The sequence below is a fragment of the Theobroma umbraticum genome, unplaced genomic scaffold (genome assembly GCF_002168275.2).
Source record: "Theobroma umbraticum cultivar Fairchild unplaced genomic scaffold, ASM216827v3 scaffold_81.0, whole genome shotgun sequence".
NCBI classification, from domain to species: domain Eukaryota; kingdom Viridiplantae; phylum Streptophyta; class Magnoliopsida; order Malvales; family Malvaceae; genus Theobroma; species Theobroma umbraticum.
Window position 1 is genome coordinate 4424382 of NW_018397268.1, and position 15220 is coordinate 4439601.

Sequence of the window (15220 nt, forward strand, 5' to 3'; positions counted from 1 at the left end):
AAACTTAAATATAATAAAATAAAAATATTGATGTTGACTACATTAATTTTTTTAATTGATTGTATTAAAAAAGATGAGATTTCGAAACAAAATGGATGATAAGTTTTTAACAAATAATTTAGTTATTTATATGAAAAAGGATACTACCATCGTCGAACAAAATTTTTCTAAAGTACTATTATAAGTTTTTTCTTTTTTGTTTTTTTTGATTTACATGTTACATAAAATTATTGTCTATTATAAATCTTTTAATTATTAATAGTTAAGTTTAGCATATTAGTTTTAAAAATTTTTAATTTTTATTTTTTTTAACCTTTGATCTCTTAATAAAAATTGATTAACTCCGTCCTGGTTCAAACATTTGTGCATTCCATATTACACTAAATATTAAACAACGAAACATTTGTGCCCCCCAATAGGGATGCTCCACCCCTGGTTTGAACCATTTGCAGAGATAAATGGAAGTAGATGGAATTAATGAAACTATAACAACCAAAACCTTCATGTTCAACGCTATTGTAGAAGTGAATGCTCTTGCAGAAGAAAAGATTGTATAAGCGAACGCTCTAGCGAAAGAGGGGATTGTGTGAAAAGTTTCATTCATCTTTCCATTTATATAACTATTTGTAAAAATTTACCCTCTTTTCATGCCTTAATGTTTTTTTTAAAAATCAGGAAAAAATAATTTTTTTTAAAAGCAAATGTCAGAAACTGCATTACTTGAACAAAATTACAAAAAGCTACAGAGATCCACCAAGATCATCCCACAATAAGCATCCTCTTAACTCAACTCAACTCTCAATAAATAGAAAGATTTGAGAGGTGCAGCAGAAGAAGGGTAGGTAATAGGTGAGTAACCACTCACTCCCAACCAAGAGACACGAGAGACCCACCCACTCCCAACAAAAGTACATGAGACATACTAATTCCTCCACCTCATACTAAAAGCTTTCAAACCTATTGTGACTCCCAGCTGCTATCCAAAAAGGAAAACAATGGGCCATCTCCACACATTTACCCGCTTTTTATTCAATCCACACTTCCAGTCAATCCGATTTATTCGAATTTTAAAAAATTCCACCCATCCACCGTCCTTAATTTAAATATCAACTAGGACTAGAGCACTATAATAGGACACAAACTGTAGATTTATAACACTAGTACAACCCGATCTAGCATGTACACTAGAGATGGACTCCCAATGGGATCTGCTTGCAAAATCTTCTCAAAATATCACATTTAAGGAAGAATACCAGCTCATAATTTATACTCACTTAATCCAACACCCTCTTTTGCTAACACGTGATCAGCATCCCCATCTTGTGACCTTCCACTTAGCAATTAATTTTTTTAAACAACCAATCTGCATTCAACATGTCTAAGACACATACGTCCAAATGAGTCCAAATGTACAAGTATGGACACTCAAGGCTTTAAGAGACTGAGAAACAATCAATCCTACACTAGCAATTAAGTCAACATATGTTGAACCATCCACATTTGATGGAACTATTTCTTTGCATGAAAGAAGCCTATCAAAGCCTTGCACGGATCTATTCTCATCATTTTTCAATGTTGTAACTTGCCTTTCGTTTACATGGCTAGCTATCATATAACCAAAGAAAAAAATACCCGACTTTGAGTTTTTTCTTAAATTAAATAGATTCATGGCATCCAAATCAAGCTTCCCTTGTCAATTAAATATTTTTGCTTATAATTTCTTTTTCAAGCTTAAGTCGAAACATGTTTAGATAATATAACTCATTTATGTTTATCCACTTCTCTCTCATGTTTTATGTTTTAGGAATTATCATCACCTTAGGCTTCTTCTTCTCCTCTACCTTCCTTTTTCAATCTTTCCATTTATTTTTCTTAAAAAAAAAAAAAGAAGAAGAAGTTTATGGCCGTAAGAATGAGTGAAAATTGGATTAATCCTAAAATAATTAAGGCAAAAAAAAGATAGTAAAAGACAACAAAAATCATATTTATTTGCTTCTAAGAAATTTTAAAATTTAAAATCCTTTCATTAATGAGGTAGTAATCTCTCCTTCATTAACAGCGGATAGAATTTTTATTTTTTGAAAATTTTAAAATTAATATATTGATAGTGCGTTAAATATAAATATTTATATATAATTAATATTACTTCATTCTGTCAACATTTGCTGTAATCTTGTTTATAGCTTGGAATGCAGTCATTTAGTGTAGTACATTTGCTGTAATCTTGCGTATGGGCTAGTAATTAGAAGATTTGATTTTCAAAAATCTTAGGCTAATAATTAGACGTTTGATTCTCAAAAATCTTGGTTGTTTCAACCTTGAGTTTGGGAGGAATTTGAAATAGAATCAATATTAGGATCAACCTTGGTTGTTTCAACCTTGTTTCAACCAAGGAGTATAAATCCCAAAGTTTTCCATGCCTTGCTACGATTTGGTTATCCTTCCTCTACTAAGATTTCTTTTTTCTTGGGAAAAAAGTGATATATAGTTTTGCAACTTCTCAAGGTTTACACTTATGAGGAGAGCCTTGTTGCTATCAGTAGATATAAGATCAAGTAGTAAATAGTCAAATATTAGTGATGAAGCACCAGTTGACGAAGGTCAAATGAACGAGTCAAAGCTTTCAGGTTTTGGATATCTTTATATTTCACTAATACTCAATAAGAAGGTGCAGATAATCAAACATATATGTAAACATATATTCAAATATTTCACTATTAATGCAATGAAATAGTCTACACACATCTCCAATACTATAGGTACATCAATCATTCCTAGAAGTCTCCATAATAGTGTATATCATTAGGCTTATCCTTAAAGCCGTTCAAATCATTCTCTATAAGCGTTCCTTAGTTGCTAGAGTATCATATCAAATTTGAATCAGAGCTATCTAACCTTATTTGAGGCTACGTCACATCCATCACAGTCCACATTAAAATCATAGAGTAGTCTTTCCTTGGACATCATCAAATCAAGTACAGTGGCCAACCGACAGAGTTAAATCACAAACAAAACCATCGGCGAAGAAACAAATCATGTGCGTGTCAAAGCAACAAATGAAGAATCAGAGTCATCGTCTAGAGTAATCTCCCAACAGATGACATCACTTAGAGTATGCTCAGACAGATGGCATCATAACAAAGTCATCTCTTAATGAGTTGTAGATGTTTCTAGCTCAATGTTTCATCTAGGTGCCTTTAATTCTTTAAGGCATTAAAGGCCCATAACCCACCAAGGGGTTATTTGTCTTGAGTAATCTACTCCTAGACATTCATCATATCCTCTAGACTTTTTAGTTTAGGCTCACATAACATAGGGCACTAAGTGGCTTGCACTCAGGGCCACAACACAGTATATAATCACATATATTGTTGTTTTCTAGCCTAAGCACATTCATCTAGGCAATTATATACATTTATACATAAATTTCTAATCTAGTACCATGGCAGCACCTATAACAAGGCTTCATGCATCACAAGCATTTAAATTAAACCCACTCACAATGATAAATTAAAGGTGCTCTTACTACTAGGTTGAACTTTAGCCTTCAATCATCCTCCAACTCGCCAATGAGTCACATAGCTCAATTTCTCCCTTAAAACACATCAAAACATTAAATTAATAATTAATTCCTTTTTTTCAAAATTTCTCCAACTGTCCAAAAATAACTAAATTCTTAAAAATCCAAGATTCAAGCTGAAATTCTTCAATAATGAGCTAAACCCATACCTTTGAAGTTGAATTGCACGAATCTAAGCTCCAAATTCTAGCAAAATTGAGGGGGATTCACTAAATATGGAAAATTTGGATTTCTATGTCTTTTTTTTTTGAAACGTGCATTTCTAGGCTATTAACCAATTAAATTGAAAATCAATTGGTAAAAAGGCATAATCTTACCTCAATAATATTTTCCAAGCTCATATTTACATCAAATGGCCTCTAAACCTAGTTGAGGGCTTAGGATTTTGAAGTGGTAGAACGAGAAAGAGAGTTAGGGTTTTGTTAAAATGGGTGGATAGCCCAAATCTTTTTTGTTTTTACCTTTACTTAGTGATGTATCGATACATTTGGGAATGTATCGATACATTTACGCAAGTTTCGACCAAATCTATTGATTCATTAGGGCAATGTAATGATAGAAATCAAGCAAAATGCTCACTGCCCAAAATGTATCAATACATGAGGAAAATCTATCGATACTTTTCACCCTAGGTGCTTTCTGCTTCAAATCTAGTGATACATTTGGACAATGTATCGATAGATATTTATCCTTATTCAAATCTATCGATACATTCAAGAATGTATCAATAAAAAATCTCCTGTTTGCCTTGTCTAGTTTATCTCGCTAAGAATATATCAATACATGGAGGAATATATCAATACATTTTCCCTTGTAAGAAATTTTCAACCTTCCAAACATTTAAAAATCCAAACTTAACACCTCAAAATCATTCCTTATTAACATCACACTTCATATGATTCATATAACTCAAAATTGTATACATATATCCTTAAAAATCACCTAAAACACAAATCAAAACCTCAAACTTCAAAGATTAATTCATCATTTCTCTTAAAATTGCCTAATTGTCAAAATATGGGCTTTATACACTTAGCTTATTTAACATACCACCAAAGTCCTCAAGATACAATATATTTCATAATTCATTTTCAATAAATTTAGTTCATATAAAAAATAAAAGGTGTTATGTAAATCCTATAGCTTGAGGTTTTGATTTAAATTTGATGTCATATTTAAGGATATATGTACAAGAATGATGAGTTATAATAGTTATGTGAATTGTGATTTAAGCAAGAATGATATTAGGGTGTTAAATTTGGATTTTTGGAAGCTTACAAGGTCAAAAATATGCCTACAGGGGAAAATGTGTCGATACATTCCCGAATGTATCGATACATTTTTAGCAAGTAGAACAAATTAAGGCATACAAGGGATTTTCTACTGATACTGTATCGATAGATTTGAATAAAGATGAACATATATAAATACATTTTTCAAATGTATCAATAGATTTGAAACAAAGAGCATTCAGGGGGAAAAGTATCGATAGAATTCTCCATGTATCGATACATTTTGAGTAATGAGCATTTTGCATGATTTTTATCATTACCTAATGTATCTATAGAGTTAGTCAAAACTCGTGTAAATGTATTGACACATTCCTAAATGTATTGATACATCCCTAGGTGTTGGCAAAAATAAAAAGGGGTTTCGGGCATTCCACTCATTTTAAACAAACCTAAAACCTTTCTTTCACTTTACTTATCAAAAACCTTAATCCCTAAATGGATTTTTGGAGCAATTTAGAGTAGATCGGAGCTTGAAAAACTCCTCTAGAGATAATATTACACCTTTTCACCAATTGATTTTCAATTTAATCAATTTAGTCCAACTTGGTGAGATTTTTCTCCTTTGAGTTTGGTAGGAATTAAGAGCTAAGATTTAGGCAACCCAGCTACTAAAGTGAGGATTTAGCTCATTGTTAAAGGATTTGAGTTTATATATTGAATTAGGGTATTTTGAAAAAATTAGATACTTTCAAAATCCAAGAAATAAATAATATTTTGATGTGTTGGTGTGTTTAAGGCGAAATCAGAGCCATTTAACCCATTGTTGAGCTGAAAGACAATTGAAAGCCATAAATTGGAGATTGGTGGTGGAATATGCCTTCGATTGTCACTGTGAGTGGGTTTAATTAAAATGCATATGATGCATGCCGCATTGGATTATGCTTTGCTATTGCTTGCTAATTTATCAAGACAATTTGTTCTAAAACTTTTATCAAATTAGCAAAACATCATGCTAGTGCACATGGTCAACAAGTGTATAATAGTGAGTAAGTTATTGTCTCCATAGGGAATTGTATCAAATTCTTACTAATTACTAAAATTGTGCAATCTAATCTTATCCAAGGAAATCTAGTTTGGAAATAAAATGAAAATGAAAATTAAAGTAGTAAGGCTAACCTATTGAACTAAGCTAAAAAAAATGCAAGTAAATTGAGTTGGAAAATAGTGGGGAAGTACCTAGGATTATAGTTTCAATTAATGCTTCATTTGGACTTAAGATGGACTAATTATCTACTATTATGGAAAACTATTACTAGCCTAGGATCTTTAAGCATGTACGATCCTACGTCGAGCTATCATACAATGGCCTAACTTAAATATATTCTATATATGTCTATAGCTAATTAATTAAGCAAAGTTCCTTAAGTGTAGGTCATATAAATTGACTGTATATGGTTAATAGGTGTATGGCTACCCTATTAATAAACCACCCAATTAATTCCTAATTGCAATGATCATATACTACCCAAACCATGGTCTTTTTAGACTAACTTTATCAAGTTTTATCTAAAAACCTATACACATCTTATTGGTGATTAATCAATAAAATGGGAAATAAGTGCAGATTTGGATAAATACTAAATATTCCATAAACACAAGTAATAGTCAATTAAGCATCCAAATTGTACATTAATGTCCACCATAATCCTAAAAGGAAAGTTTAGCTTAACGTTTCAGTAACCCACAACAAAATTTCAACAAAACTAAGCATTTATACAAGGAGATTTAGAGAGAGAAAAATAAGCTAGTGAAAGAAAACTCTTTTGGTGTAGTTTTTTTTTCTAATAATTGGAGGAGAGGGATTTGAACCCTGCTCTAAAGCAGGGGATTATGCTCTTTCGGTGCAGCTTTGTCAAGCTTTTCTTCAAGATTTTTCCTCTTCTTTTCTCCTTATGGAAAGCTTTTTTTTGCCTTTAAAGTTGCTCTTCAGGATGCTTTCTCTTTAGCCCTTAAAAATGGTTGTATGTATACCCTTTTTTATGGCCATTTAATGTAAAATCGAATGGCCAATAATGTGCAGAATTATGTGTCGGCAATTAGGATCCCACGGGTTGGTGCCTTTTTAACATGTTGGATTCTTTTTTATGGCTTGTTTTAACATGTTGGACATTGCATTTGGCACCTAGATGCTGAGAGCTAGGCGCCGAGGCGCCTAAGCTTTTGTTAACACACTACAAGAAAATGAGGTTTTTCCGACGGAAAATTTCCGTTGGAAATTTGCTATGGATTTCCAACGAAATTTCGACGGAATTTTCGTATGATTTTTGACGACGGATTTCCAACGGAAAATTTCTGTTGGAAATCAATTGGAAAAGTTTTTGAAAAAAAAAATTGCCTCCAAACGTTCCAACGGAATTTCCTATGAATTTCCGTTGGAAATCCATTGAAAAATAAAAAAAGTGAAGGAAAATTTAAAATCCAGTATATTTTCCAATGGAATTTTCTGTTGGAAAATTTCGTCAGTATTACTATTCTTTAATTTCTTTATTTTAAATATATTAAAAAAATTTTAAAGTTGAATTAATCTTTTATAAGAAATATATTAATAAAATTAAATATAAACATACTGAAATTTATAATATTAAAATTATAAGTATGTTTTATTTCATACAAATAGGTGATAAAATTCAATAATATAGTAAAGAGAAAGTAATAATAGTTTATTAGTAATTATAACCTTAATTAGTAACTTTATTAAATTTAATTCATGTATATGATTATACTTTAATAACATTATTAGGGATTATTATCTATTTTTTAAAACATATTTTTTTCATATCATATATATAATAATAAAGTAATACATAAAAATATATATTATAAAAAATTAACATATTAGTGATTAGTGATGGATAAGGACTACAGCTATCAAAATTTTGGCTCAGTTTAATTATCTTGAGTAAAGACTTGACTATAACTTTTTGGTTTGATTAGAAAAAAATTCTTAAGTTAAGTGGATCACTAGAGTTTATGATTGAATATGAATAGGCAGTAGGAAATATTTTAAATAGTTAGCTTTTGGTAATAAACTGTGAATGGTTAGGTTCTAGCTACATTAGTGATAATTGGTGATTGTAAATCAAAGATGGTTTTATATAAAATGTATTAATTTTATTATAGGATGGGTAATTATTATATTAGATATCTAATATCTTAATAGTGGATATTTTGGGTGCATTAGGTTATTTGATGTTTTTAATTTTTTATGTAATTTGTAAAATCATATAAAATTATATTGACGTTGGTCTCAAGCAATAAAATTGCATACTTTTGAAAACAAATTATTTATGCTTATTATAACAAAGTAATTAATAATTTACAAAATGCTAAATGTACTTAATAATTATTAAATATTATATTACAAATAAATAATAAAATAATATTAATTTTGTTCAAATTTATAATAATATATATTTACATTGTAATTAATGTCAATATATTATGAATATCTAAAGATATTATATTATTATATTATTATTCATTGTAAGTAAGTATAATATAAATATACTAAAATTTCCTTTTATTTAAAATTTAGGGCTTAGGGATAATAAAATATAAATTATTTAAACTTTTGTTCATATAAAGACTATAGACCCTCAAACTTGTGTATGGATGGATATGATATGGAGTGCAAAATATAAAAATGATCCAAAGACTTATTGCATAGACTGAAATTAAACCCACCACCCTTGGACTTTTTACACTACATGGTGTCCGGCTACCATTCATGGGCTATAGCCCAACTTATTTTTTCAACACATTTTTACACTACATGGTGTCCGGCTCTCTCTTTCTTCCTTCCCTTTCGGTATTTTATTCTGTTTATGAACTTCCTCTTCCCTCTCTTGTAAAACCAGGCAAATATCGACCCTCCTCCGACGTCCTCCTTATCTGCCGACCGCCTCTCTACGGCCTCCATCCACCTTTCCTTTCTTTTTGAACCGAGGTGCAAATAAGGTGAAAAAGATAGGAAAATCCAAAGCCAACATCTTCGGAACAAAAGCCGAACCCCAGCCTCCGATCTGTCGGCTGGAAGTTTCCGTTGCGAAGAACTCCGATAGAAACGCTGAAGCCCAGGCTCCTCGACTATGAAGCCTCCAATCTGTCAGCTGGAAGATTCTGAATCGAACATCTCCGGCAGAAACGCCGAAGCCCAGCCTCCTTGACGGTGAAGCCTCCGATCTGTCGGTTGGAGCTTTTTCCTTCTGTTTGAGGGATCTCGTTTTGAACTTTCTGCCTGTGTTTTTGGGTTCTCATTTGCCTTCAATTTTTTGTTTTTTGATTTGGCTGACCATGGCTAGAATTTCATAATTCCGTTGGGTTTGTGATTTGGGCATTTCGTTGGCTGCAATTTTTTGTTCTAATTTGCTTTGTTTTTCACAGGGATATCTGCAATTTTTCGATTTGGGCATTGTCTGCTGTGAGTTTGATTTTGGGACAGAAGTGTTGCATTGTTTGAAAATTCTGTGTTTTTGGGTTGCTGCTACTCGTGGGGGTGTGTTCTGCATCTCAGACCATGCTGTAGCCTATTCTATGATCTTGTTTATGTGATTCTTCATTTCTTTAATTTGCTTTCATACCTTATGATTACAGGTACACTAAGCTAAGGAAAAACCAAATGGAGAAGGGAGTGTCGATGCTTCTGAAGAGGCAATGAGTGCAGCAACTACTGCTGGTTGACAGAGCAGTCTTGGTGTTCCTCGAATGCTGGTTAAAGAGATAGCTGCTGCTTAGATTCAGAAGGCTTTTCGGGCATAGAGGGTATACTAAAATTTATCACAATGTAATTCATATCAACATCCAAAAATGCATTTAAGTTGTTTCATAAATTTATGGAGGCATTTTAATCCCTAGAACAATGTGTTTGAAAAATGGTCAAGTAGTGTTCCTGGCTTTTTACTGGGTGATTTGAATATCGGGGGTGGTTTTCCAGATGAATAAATGCCAATATGTCATTCATAGAGTTGTAGTTACTTTTTGGGACCGTTACAGGATGATTACAATAAGTGAGTACATAAAAATTAATAATGATTATTTTAATTATATAATAACTGAAATTCTTAATCTTATTGTAATCCATAATCAATTATGTTTAGGAAGTATGTGCAAGTAGTCAGGTGACATGTGCTCAAAAAGTAAAAGAAATATTTACAATTTGTAATACAAATAGAATTAAATTTTTATAAATTAAAATCTTTGAAATCATGAAACTTGATTAATTAATTCAGATCTTATTTATAAATTGTTAATATATATTAATTAATAAAAAATAATTTATTAATGTCTTAATTGTTTTAAAATATTAACTTTAAATACATTGTGATTATATGAATATATTTAATTATTAAATTATGAATGACCACTATACATTGTACAATATACATAAATGTATAGATGGATATGGTAATGTTTAGGTATTATTATTTTAATCAATAAATTTATTTAAATTATAATATCATCATTTTTAAATTGTACTTTTTAATTACAGCAAATGATTGTCATTAAAAATATTTTTTATTATTAATATTCAATGAAATTTATTCAATTTGCAAATAAGAATTTTTATTTTATCAAATAATGTTCATTCTAAAAATATTTTTAAATCCAATTAATTAAGCAAACCATTTTCGTTCTTTTATATGCTGCATTTTCATATATCTAAGATTTAAATGCAATACCTTACTGTTTTAAGTTTGTTATTTAATTACAAAAGATGTGGCATAGATTCTTGAATACCAGGATTTAGGGTTATTAGTCCTTCAAACCAATTATTATATTTGGGTGAATTACCTTTGTGATTCGAAGAATTACCGTAAAATTGATGTTTGTTTTTTCCTTCAAAAAAAATCATTTAAACATTATTAAACTAATTTGCAAAGCTTATTGCTCACCTAATCAATGTTACAGAGTTTCACTACTATCAGAACCAAATCTCTAAATAGTTCACTTTAGTTATGTTTAATGATTTTATACCGACATCGAAATACGTAGGCTAGATTTAAGAGTAAACATTATATGGAAAATATGGTCAAAGAGTAAACTTCGGACAAGGAACCATATGGCACAGTTCCTTGTTTTCTGTGCTTAACTTTTCTTTTTTCAACGATTCCTTCAATTAGTATAAAGTGCACTATTTTAATAGAGCATCTTAAGCATTGACAATAATCACATTGAGAATTGCGGTTGATACTTGTCTTAATCTATCGTAGGTTGATTGATTACACATTGCATCACAGATGAAAAGCAACACATCATTTGGATTGCCAGCAAAAATAGGCCTTTTTGTTGCAGGTTAGTATAATTTTGCTCAACAATTTTGCGACCTCGTGACTTACACTTTGATTGTCTTCATATATATAATAATGGGTTCTTTGATACTGAGTTTGGTTTGGGGTTTACTGAATTGATGTTTGTATGTTATATTTAAGTTAGATATTTTATACGTTCAAATTAACAAATTAATGATTTATTAGCTTGGTGTATATTTTTTTACACCTTTTCAATTGCAAACCTGAATAGGAATTTCTCTTGATCGTCATATTCTGTGCAACTTAGGGGTGCAAAATGACGCAAGATCGATCTTGGATGTACAATCGACTAACTTCTGATGGATTCATTAGACAAGAATTTATAATTGGAGTTCAACAATTCATTGACTTTGCATTATCTAATGGTACATTTATGTGGAAGAATAAGATTAGATGTCCTTGCTCTCGGTGTAGCAACAAGTTTTTAAATTCCGATAAGGTGACGGATCACATCTTAAAAAAGGGTTTTATTGGTGCTTACACATTATGGAGTTTACATGGGGAATATGATGTTGGACAATCATCTAGAAGTGGAGATGACATGCAAGGAGAACCATATGCTAGTCATGGGGAATATGAGGAATATGAGCAACCTACATATGATGCGAAAATAGAAAATCCATATGCTAGAATGGTTAGGGATGCTATGGGTCCGAAAGTTGGTTTCAATTGTAGTCATGGTAATGAATCAAGTTTTGTGGAGGAAGATCCAAATCCATATAAGGGTAGCTTTTACTCTTTGTTATGAAATGCGGATGAATCGTTGTAGTCAAGTTGCACCAAGCATACAACGCTTTCAGCTGTGTCGCAACTTTTAAATGTTAAATCAAAATTCAATTTGAGTGAATTGTGTTTTGATCGTTTGTTGGAGATGTTCAAGAATATGTTGCCATCAGATGAAACTTTACGAACTGACTTCTACAAAATGAAAAAGAAGATGGCAAAACTTGGACTTGAATATATCAAAGTTCATGCTTGTAAAAACAATTGCATTTTTTTTATAAGGAAACTGCTGAATTTGAGTATTGTATGATATGTGATCATCCTCGGTATAAACCAATGAGATCAAGTGTGAAAAAGCAGAAGAAATTCTTTTTAAAGATTTTACGTTACTTGGCACTTATACCAAGGCTTCAAAGGCTTTATATGTCAGGAAAAATTGCTAAACATATGACGTGGCATGCGCAGAACCGAAGTGATGATAGAGTACTTAGACACCCTGTTGATGGTGAGGCTTGGCAACACTTTAACCACACACATGAGTTATTTGCAATGGAAGCTCGGAATGTAAGACTAGGATTATGTACTGATAGTTGCAATCTTTTTGGACAAACTACAATACCTTATTCTGTTTGGCCAGTAATGCTCACTGTGTACAATTTACTCCCATGGATGTGTATGAAAAAACCATATATATTTCTTAATATGGTTATTCCGGGAAAGAAAAGTCCAGGCCAAAACATAGATGTCTTCTTAAGACCTTTGATAGATGAGTTGAAAGTATTGTGAACCGAGGGTGTTATCACATATGATGCCTATAGAAAACAAAATTTCAAACTAAGGGCAGCATTGTTGTGGACAATTAATTATTTTCCTGCTTATGGTATGTTGTTAGGATGGAGCACTCATGGACGATTATCATGTCCTTATTGCATGGAACGGTCTAAGGCTTTCATATTAGATCATGGTAGGAAACCTTATTTTTTTGATTGTCATCGATAATTTTTGCCACTTAATCATCCTTTTAGAAAGCAGAGAGATAAATTTCATAGGAAAAGAGTTGAGCGTGACTTCTCAATTCCTCGTTTATCAGGTGAAGAAATATTGTCACGCTTGAATTTGCTTCATAATATCCCCTTTGGAACAAAATGTGGTGAAGAAAAGATTCTGGGTTATGGTGTAAGTCATAATTGGGTGAAAAAGAGTATAGTTTGAGAATTACTGTATTGGCATACGCTTTTTGTTCATCACAATTTAGATGTGATGCATATTGAACGTAATGTATTTGAGAATATATTCAACACAATGATGGATGTTAAGGGGAAGACGAAAGACAACTTAAAGGCACGGCAAGATTTGAATGTGTACTACAAGGGTCCAGAATTGGAACTAGTTGAACATATGGAAGAATTTTGAAGCCAAAGGCTTCGTACACTTAAGTAAGGAGGAAAGAAAACTCGTTTGTGCTTAGGTGAAACAATTGAGATTACCTGATAGTTTTGCATCGAACATATCTCGGTGTGTTAATGAGATCGATTATAAATTTTATGGGATGAAAAGTCATGGTTGTCATGTTTTTTTCCAACGATTGCTACCAATTGTCTTTCGGGATATGGTGCCTCACTCAGTTTGGGATGCGATTACTGAGATATATCATTTTTTTAGAGATTTATGCTCAATTGAAATATAGTACATCACATGAAAGCTTTGGATGGGAAAATATGTGAAACTATATGTAAACTAGAAAAGATCTTTCCTCTCGATTTCTTTGACTGTATGCAGCATTTTCCAATTCATTTACCTTATGAGGCAGAAGTTGGTGGACCCGTCTAGTATCGATGGATGTATCCATTTGAAACGTATTATATCTATTATCAGAATTCTAATAGTTTATTACAATATTTTTAGCTATTTAAATTAAGTATCATGAATATTATGATGTTTAGGTTTTTGCATGATTTGAAGAAGAAAGTGAAAAATTGTGCCTTTGTTGAAGGATCTATATGCAAGGCATACATGATCAAGGAAATCTCTTCATTTTGCTCATTGTATTTTGAACCTACGGTGCGAACAAGATTAAACCGTGTGCCACGTAATGATGATAGGGGAGATATGGACTCTTGTGGTGGTCTTTCGATTTTCACTCATCCTAGCAGAGCATTTAGTCCACTAGATAAATCTCGATTTTTAAATAAGGATAAGTTTTATGCTGTTGAGCTATATGTTTTAATGAATTGCGAAGAAATGCTCCCATACATTAAGTAAGTACTACTCTGCCATAAACTTAAATGATTGATCATACTAATGAACTTAAATTCGAAAATATGGATATGATGATAGGATATTTGATGATATGGTGAAAAGAGAGGTTGATATATCTAAAGATGAATTGGAAAAAGTACGTGATGAAAGATTCATGAAATGGTTTAGATAATATGTAAGTTTATGTAAAGTATATGTGATCTTTTAATAACAAATATGCATTACTTCATTAAGTTAACCATTCTGGATCTTGTATTAAATGTTGGTAGGTTGCGGAACGTACGGATGATATTGACCCATGCATACTTGAAATCTTTCATGGTTCAGGCTGTATGATAAGGTGTTACAAAGGATATTTCGTCAATGGTTTTAAGTTTCATACCCTACACTATGGGCAGAATCGTAAGACAATGAATAGTGGGGTATGCATAAAAGGGAGTTGTTACAATGATTATGAGCGTGACTTCAATGGCATTTTGGTCGATGTAATGGAGTTGGAGTATTTTGGTTTCGGAAACAAACTTGTGCTATTTAAGTGCCATTGGTTTGACACGAAAAAGGGTATTAAGGTAGACCCATGTCATGGTCTTGTTGAAATTAAACACAACTCAATACTTGCAACTAATGAACCATTTGTTTTAGCTGGACAAGCTCAACAAGTTTATTACAGTAGTTACCTATCTACCAAAAGAGATCGACGTGATTGGTGGGCAGTATTTAAAGCAAAAGTTAGAAGTAGATTTCAGCTTCTTAGTAGTTGAGATAGAGAAAATGAAACTGATATGAATGAAAAAGTGTACTAAGATAATGATGTACCTATTCTAATAAATGTTACTCCCTCGGGAGAACTTGAAAACCCTACAGTTCTAGCAAGTGGTGATTATGAAGAGGTTAATCTCTTAATTGAAGATGAAGAAGATGACATGCAAAGAGATGAAGATGAAGAAGATGACATGGACGGAGATAAAGATGAAGAAGAAGAAGTTGAAGATGAAAATGAAGAAACTTTTAGTGATGATAGTGATAATAATGAAAAACATAAGTTTGCTTTTTCTAGA

General features: G+C 31.6%; 1 long non-coding RNA gene and 1 pseudogene across 1 annotated transcript; both read left to right on the forward strand.

The window, feature by feature from the left end:
- Window positions 1-8655: 8655 nt before the first annotated feature.
- On the forward strand, window positions 8656-11193 carry LOC110424884 (uncharacterized). Its single transcript, XR_002445948.2, has 3 exons — window positions 8656-9367; window positions 9466-9633; window positions 11082-11193. It is a non-coding gene; the product is annotated as an uncharacterized LOC110424884 (long non-coding RNA).
- Window positions 11194-12209: 1016 nt separating this feature from the next.
- Window positions 12210-12902, forward strand: LOC149526636 (uncharacterized; annotated as a pseudogene).
- The last annotated feature ends 2318 nt before the right edge of the window (window positions 12903-15220 follow it).